The sequence below is a fragment of the Phalaenopsis equestris genome, unplaced genomic scaffold (assembly GCF_001263595.1).
Source record: "Phalaenopsis equestris unplaced genomic scaffold, ASM126359v1 Scaffold000174, whole genome shotgun sequence".
Lineage (NCBI taxonomy): Eukaryota > Viridiplantae > Streptophyta > Magnoliopsida > Asparagales > Orchidaceae > Phalaenopsis > Phalaenopsis equestris.
The window spans coordinates 1,985,853-1,993,918 of NW_018164616.1; the positions used below are offsets into that span (position 1 = coordinate 1,985,853).

At 34.3% G+C, this 8,066-nt stretch overlaps 1 pseudogene; it reads right to left on the minus strand.

Annotated features, from left to right (window-relative positions):
- Positions 1-2,242: 2,242 nt before the first annotated feature.
- Positions 2,243-3,541, minus strand: LOC110022185 (annotated as a pseudogene).
- Positions 3,542-8,066: the final 4,525 nt, after the last annotated feature.

Genomic DNA, 8,066 nt, shown 5'->3' on the forward strand with positions numbered 1-8,066 from the left:
CAAAACACTTAATTTAACTGTAATCATGCAATACTTTAAGACTGCTATATCTTTTAATTAATGTCTTAAATTTTGTAATCATAATTTAAAGTTTGATTAGGGTTTATTGGATTCAAATATGATGTGAAACAATGCAAACACGTAGAAATTCACACAACAATAATCAAACACAAAGATTTATGTGATTCAATGTCAAATCGATTTGCCTACGTCCAGGGAGGATGTGAATCCACTAGCATTGGATGGGTAGAAAAGAAAATAGCTTGGGGTTAGAAATCAACACTTCTTCACGCCATACTCTCACATAAGCCTTATATCCTTTGTATATAATAGGATTAGGCCATACAATGAAGTACAAAAAAAAAATCAATTATAATATACCCTTTCAATAAAAATCATAAATATAGCAATCTCCACCTCTTCTCTTACTTCCAGATAAGTGATAGACGATCGACTATGATCCAACTTTAAATCAGCTGCAACAAGATGGTTGCCTATGCACCCCCTCCCGAAGGGATTAAGTCTCGAGTAGTTTTTTAAAATGCTCGACTGGGCAATTAGTCCTAAGCTCGAATGTTCATCAAACTATAGCAATATAAGAACTTCTGAACTGATACTACTTTCGCGAGCGTGTCCACTGGATTCTCCTTCGTATATATCTTCTTCAGCAGAACATTGTCTTCTTCAATCAAGTCCCGAATAAAGTGGCATCTTACATCAATGTGATTGATATGAGCATGATGAACTAGATTTGTAGCTAAGAATATTGTACTATGATTGTCACAGAACACCGTCAGAGACACTTGATTAACTCCTAAGTCATTCAATAGCCTCTGCATCCATATTGCTTCTTTCACTGCCTCCATAACTGACATGTACTTAGTCTCAGTATTAGAAAAAGCAACAGTAGACTGAAGAATTGACTTCCAACTGACTAGACCTCTTGCCAATGTGACTAAAAGTTCATGGTAGATCTTCACCTATCCATATCATTTGCATAGTATGAGTTAATGTGGCCTACAAACAAATCTTCACTGGATGACTGTCTCTCAAATATCAAGCCAACATCAATTGTACCATTTAGATACCTCAGAATACTCTTCAAAGCCTGCCAATAACTATAAACTTGTCAAAGCTCAAAATCAAAGATTAAATAATCTTTAGTTTGACACTAGGAGATATCTCATCAAGAATGCATTGAGCTTTGCACCAAACCAAGCAACTTTTTTTAATGGCATATGAGAAGTCATTTAGGATCATTTTTATTTCTTGGTTTTTTTAAGAAATATATTCGCTTAATATTTTTATTACATGTTTTTATTTTTTTTAATTTAATCAACTTAATTTTAAAATTAATTAAATTAACAGTTTAGTATTTTGAGTACACTAAAACTAAATATCACCATTTTTTACTAGGGCCACCTACTTCAACATGATGTGGCTGACAATCACCACTTGTCACCTTGATCGATCAATCGATCGTCGTTGCCACTGCTTTCATGTTCTTGCAGGTCTTTAACTTAGCGCTTTCAACAACCAACATTATCTAAATTGATTATTTTAAATTTTTTTTTAAATATAATTTCATTTTCATTGTATATAATAAAAACTGTATTTTATTTAAAATAAATAATATAAACAAAACTAAATAAAAATAAATGACATCTAAACAACCCCATAGAGAATATTGATTTGGCCTTTTTTTTTCTCTTAGCTTTATATTTCAAATAACTTGCACATCTCTACTTGGCCATAATTTATTTTGTTAGATTTTTCAAAACTTTATACCATGAGTAAAATCACTTTTTACAATAAGATCTTTCATCTTTTGGAAAATAAAGGAAATGTACTCTTTATAGATCTAAACTGCTCAGTATACATCTATAATAAAAATATTATTTTTATTCATCACATTTTAACACATCAAAATGACTTTAATTAAAATAAATTTAATAATTTAAATTTAAATTAAATCATTCTCATTTTGATTAGTAATAAAATACATATCAATATATCAATACTCTTACTTCGATCACAAATTAAAATGAAAATCATATATAACATAATAGCTATTTACTTTTAAATTGTAAAGGATTGCTTGAATATCTCTGACTTTAGACATAAGAAGCAATAAAGATAAAAAGTAGAATTTATTCAGGAGAAATTATTACATCTTAATATCAGCCAACACTAAGTCTAATGTACAAATAATGAATCACAACATATCATATGAGTGGTGCGAACAAGAGACATTAATCACGTATCTAGAGACATTATATAAAATTGTAAGAAAATGGAGCAGAATAAACATCATTAATCCATAGAAGAACATATTAAAACTTCTGAATGAAATCAAGAATATGGTTTGAGATTTCATCAGCCCTCTCCTGATTGATGAAGTGTGCAACCCCTTGCATCACAACAACATCCTCCAGCAATGGCACATCTCTTTTGAACCCACCGTTTTGAATGTAATCCTCCATTCCTCCTGCATGGTAAGCGAAATCCAGCTCGCCGATGATGAATTTCGTCGGTACTTTTATCTGAACATCATCCCATGGAGCAGTGAGCTCCCAGTTCCTGCACGATCAATTTTAAGTAATTCAACTTTCTAAACTCCATAATTTAGTATATGAAAGAATGATTACCATATAAATGTGTGTACTTACTTGTCTATGTTACGATAGTAATTAATTCCACCGGTGAAGCCGGTCTTGTTGAATTTGGTCGCGAAGTAGTCGATATCAGCTTCAGAAAGCCAAGCAGGGACTGTGATTTCCTTACTTTTTATTCTTCTAAATCCGCCATCTTTTGGTATAATCAGAGGCCCTGGATTTCTGGAGGCTAAGAAATTCTTCATGAGCAGAGCTGTATCAACCTCGGCCAATTGAGCTTCCACTTCTCCAACTTCCTAATTCACATTCGCAAAGAAGAAAAAAGGCAACTCATTTTCATTGAAAAACTCGGTTTTTTAATAATTTGTTAGACCAGATGCCTGTATTTCTGTTTAAGGATTACACAGACAGAACAGCAATAAAAACTTCAAAACAAACAGGAACAAATAGAGCGAAGAGGTCACCTGGAATCTGGAAACATAGAAATCATCCCCATAGATCTTCCTCAAGTTATCAACCCGCCACAGAGCCTGGTTCCTGGGCAGGAACGCCACGCTCAGGTTGACTAAAGCCTTCACTTTATCCGGCCTGAAAACGCACAGATTCCACCGATGGGGCCAACAACATCTCCTGCGATATGGAAGTTAGAGTATGCGGCCATGTCGGTCGGCGCTTCGGTGTCGCCATAGCCGCGGAGGTCGGGGGCGACGGCATGGTAACCACGGGCGGCGAGGGAGAGTATCTGGTGGGTCCATGAATACCAGAGCTCCGGGAACCCGTGAAGGAAGAGCACCACCGGCCCCTCTCCCTTCTCTGCTACATGCATCTTTATTCCGTTCACCTCCACCATCCTGTGTTCTATTCCTTCTCCCTCCATCCTGTGTTCATAATGTTTGTAAGGAGGAAGATGCAAATTTAAAGACTTTAAACTTCTCTTTTGCAGGATTAAAATGAGATAACTGAATGATAATTCACAAACTAATTTAACTTTTCTTTAACTCACATCTTATGTATTTATAAATCTAACATCCAAACTTTATTTATTACACCTATATCATTCAAATCTTTTCTTATAACTTTAAAAGTAAGGGTTTTCTTTTACTTTTTAAGGAAATCATGCGTGTAAAAATTGAAGTTTAGGTGTAGATACGTAAATACAAAAGAATTGAGGGGCATGTTTGTAAATATTCCTAAAAAATAAAGTCCTGGATGACCAAGATATATCATATATAAATTAGTTCATAATGTTAAATTTGACGAAGCAACCGATTGGCAGATGAGCAGTCACCGCATAGATGACTTGCCAATGCACTCCATCCGCAGAATAAGACGATTACATGTGCGACTTATTTTCCTTTTTCTATTTTGATAAAACTTCTATATTGAACAAATATTTTTTATGAACTAAATAAAATGTTAATATAATATTTATTATGTTTGTTATTTATTTTGAATTAAATATTTGACTTTGTTATTCTAATTTATTGTTTCTTTTATTTTTTAGGATAATTACATGTATATTGCGCTCGAAATGATGATATAAATTGAGCATCGAGGTGATTTTTTTGAACAATTAAACTGATTCATTTGCAAATTTCATGATCAAATCATTGAGAATTTGATAAAAATGAATCATATAAGTTGGTATTTTATCATAAATTTTAATATTTTAGTGCAAATATGAAAAATGGATGAAAGAGGATGGTTGATTTTGTAAATAATAATGGGTTTGCTTTGTAAGTAAGTGCATCTTTTCTTCTCTTCTTATGTTCCTTTTATATTGCTAATTTTACTGGTTTGTAATACATCTTTGGCTTACTATTTTTGAGGGGGGGCATTTGAATCATTTGTTTGTATTCAAAATATTTAAGTTTTTCAAAAAAGAATGTTGTTCGAAATAGTACGCATTTGAATCATTTGTTGGTATTCAAATTATTTATTTAAATTTTATTTTATTTTATTTTATTGAGAAATATATATATGCTTGGTATTTTTATTACATGTTGTATATTTTTATTTAATTCTATCAGCTTAATTTTAAAAATAATTAAGACAACAGTTTAATATTTTGGATATATTAAAAATAAATATCACTATTTTTTATCACAAATACCTACTACAAGATGATGTTTATCATCACCGTGTTCGTTTCTTAACGAACAAGCCGAACACGAACCGAACACGAGCTGTTCGCGAACGACGAGCCAGTTTACATCCCTAATATTAACATATAAAAATAATATTATATATTAATTATATAACTTATATTATATAAATATACAATATCTATATTAGTATATTACTACTATAGTATATTAATATATTATTATTATTATTTTATTATATATTATAATTTATAAAATTTAATGTTTTAAAATATAATAATTTTTTTATATATAATTATTTTATATTATTTTATATTTCAAACAATAACGATTCGAACACGAACGAACGCATCACTGTTCGTGTTTGGTTCGTTTAACTAATTGAACGAAAAAAATTTGTTCGTGTTTGTTTTGTTTACTTAGCGAACGAATCGAACACAAACTCATTGACGAACCGAACACGAAGTATTCGCGAACAACGAGCTTTTTTGACAGCCCTAATCACCACTATCATCGTTACCACAGATGTCATTATCTTGCAGGTCATTAACAGAGCCATGTCAGCAGCCACCACAATCTGAATTAATTAACTTAATATTTTAAAAAATAAATTTGATTTCCATTGTGTATAATTAAAACTGTAATGTTTTATTTAAAATAAAAAATATATAAATAAAATAAAATAGAAAAAATAAAACATCTATGTATCTTATGTATCTACGCATATATACCACACAATTTTTATGATCTACGCATTTAAAACTTAAAATTTGTTATTTATATTTATAACACTAGTTTTATAATTAATCTTATGCATGATGTTGAATTGCCGAAGGCATAGAAGGTAAGAAGAGAGAGAGAGAGAGAGAGGGTGATGCCGTCGTTGCCCCCAACGAGGCGAAGTGGGCGTGTTCTCTGGGTGCTCGGACCCATTTCATTTATTAAAAATATTTTTTTTATAGGAGAAGGGGAGAGCTAAAATGACATGAGTCCCCTTATATATAAAATGTCCTCCTATTTATGATTATCAGAGGATAAAATATAAAAACACGACTTTATCTCTGGGAGTAATTTTTGTTGACACCTCTTGACGTCTCTATATTGTTGAATCCAAAAGTTCCCGAAAAAAACACCTAAAGAATGGAACGTTCTACAATGAGGTAATTAGGAGGGGGAGAGAGAAAGAGAAAGAGAACCAAAAAAGAGTATGTCTTATGCATGATATGAATTCCTATTTATAGGTTCTGTCCCAATATTATAAAAGTACATATTATCCCCCACATTATTAATTTTTTAGGGTAGTTTTTTTGGTAATTACAGAGTTATTTTGATATATTGAGATTGGGGGTTGATTCGATCGATGATGGTTGTCAATTGTCTGACAAATCTTAATTCAATTGACATATATCTCGAAAAAATGCTCCTCATTGATCGTCTTGAAGGCTAATTACTACCCCGTCGGACTTTCTCCTTGAGCCTTGTGTCGAACATTCAGACAAGGTGCTTTCTTCGCTAATATCCATCCGAAAATGATCGTCGCAGGCTATGCTCGATCGTCCGAATCTACTTTCTGAGTTGTCATCTGCTTTGAGATTCATGCATACAAATTTCTGTATGTACATAATCAGTTCCCGATTGTCTTACTCCTCAAAAGTTGTACAATATAAAATGATAAGATAATTTTTTAACATGTATGAAATAAGTAATGAAATGATATTAGTGAAAAATAACGGACTTCCCTGGATTTCCGTGCTTGAGCTATTATAAATAAACTTTGGATAACGGAAGTCTGCACCGTCTACATCTCTTTTGGGTTTATTGTCTTGTGTCCTTCTCTTTTCGTATTTTTTTCGTGATGCCTGGTGAGGGAGCGCCGCCTTCTGATAAGAGTGTCATCTTCAAAGCGAATAGCGATATGCGGGTGCAGGCTCGTAAGTTAGACGTGAAGCGTAAACCATCAGGTGAGGTATCCGTGGAAGGGGTGAGTATGAAGAGAGTTGTGCTCATGCCAGTACCTGGCGATTGTGAGAGTCGACTTGGTTCTTACAGTTTTCTTGTTGCCTCTCCCCAGGAGAGAGCTGTAAGACAGGTTAGGGGTTGTTATGATGATCACCCTATAGAACAGTCGCTAGGGGTGAGTGTTCCTATTGTGAGAGAAATATTGTCAGTCCAATCGGCTGTGGGGGGTGGGGGAGCCCCGAGGAGGCATTGGCATCGAATCAGACATGTCTTCGACCGATGAAGAGCGATTTTCTTTTTTTTGAAGGTGAAGGTCAAGGAAAAGCCCATGAGGAAATTTTCTCTTATACAACATATAAATGAGGGCAGATTCTTGGTTTGTATCTTGAATAGCTTTTTGCATTTTTCTTTTCAAAAATTGAAGTCCTGACTCTCGATTATGTATCAACACATATTGACATTGGTCCTGAGGTTGATGTTGCGGTTGTGGACTAGGTGCGATCGAGAGGATGAATACGAGACAAGTTGTTGTGAGGGGAGCAAATATGGCGAAACTGGGTGCCAGAGCATGGCGCTAAGAAGGATGTCGAGAACTAGGATGCTGGAGACCAGGGTGCTGGTTGTCAAGTTTTTTTTCGGTGCTATGAGGGAGGAGGAGGCTACCAGAGGGCGTTGTTTGTCCTCCAACTTCATACTTCGTCGTCTTGCTGAGATGGATGAGTGTTTTCTCTGTTTCATGGGGTATCCTTGAAGAGATGATGACAGAAGAATCACCGAGGTTCTTGAGAAAGTTGACCAAGTGGATAGGAAGGTTTTTGGACTGTGCGAGGAACTTGAGACGTTCCGGGGGGTGATGCTTGCTTACAGTGAAGAAGTTACGCCTCCATGTTCGGAGTTGTTGGCTATTATAGAGGCCCTCGTCGCTCAGCCTGGGGATAGCCATAATGTCCTTTTTCAGGTTGGGCTGCGAGTTTAAGTATGAATGACTTCGCCATCGAGGGTTCGGCCCGTGCACGATCACTTAGTACAATTTTTCCTTTATCAGTTGTAACCAAGACTTCGACGCTACGTCACCCCTATTTTTTGTATATAAATAAATAAGAAATGAAATGAAATAAATTTTTTTTTTCTATTTTTGGTAATGATTTACTTTACTTATGTGGAATGTAATTCTGTAGTATCAATCGTATTCGGGACAGAAATTTCGTTTGGATGGGCGTGAATGCTGATATATATATATATATAGACAGAGAGAGAGAGAGACACACATGAGAAATATTTGCATACGGACTACATACGCAGAGCTGGGTGCGTAAAACCTCCCAATAACCTTCGCTTTGCGGTTATAAGAGGGTTATTGGGAGGTTATTGAGGTATTAATTTCAAT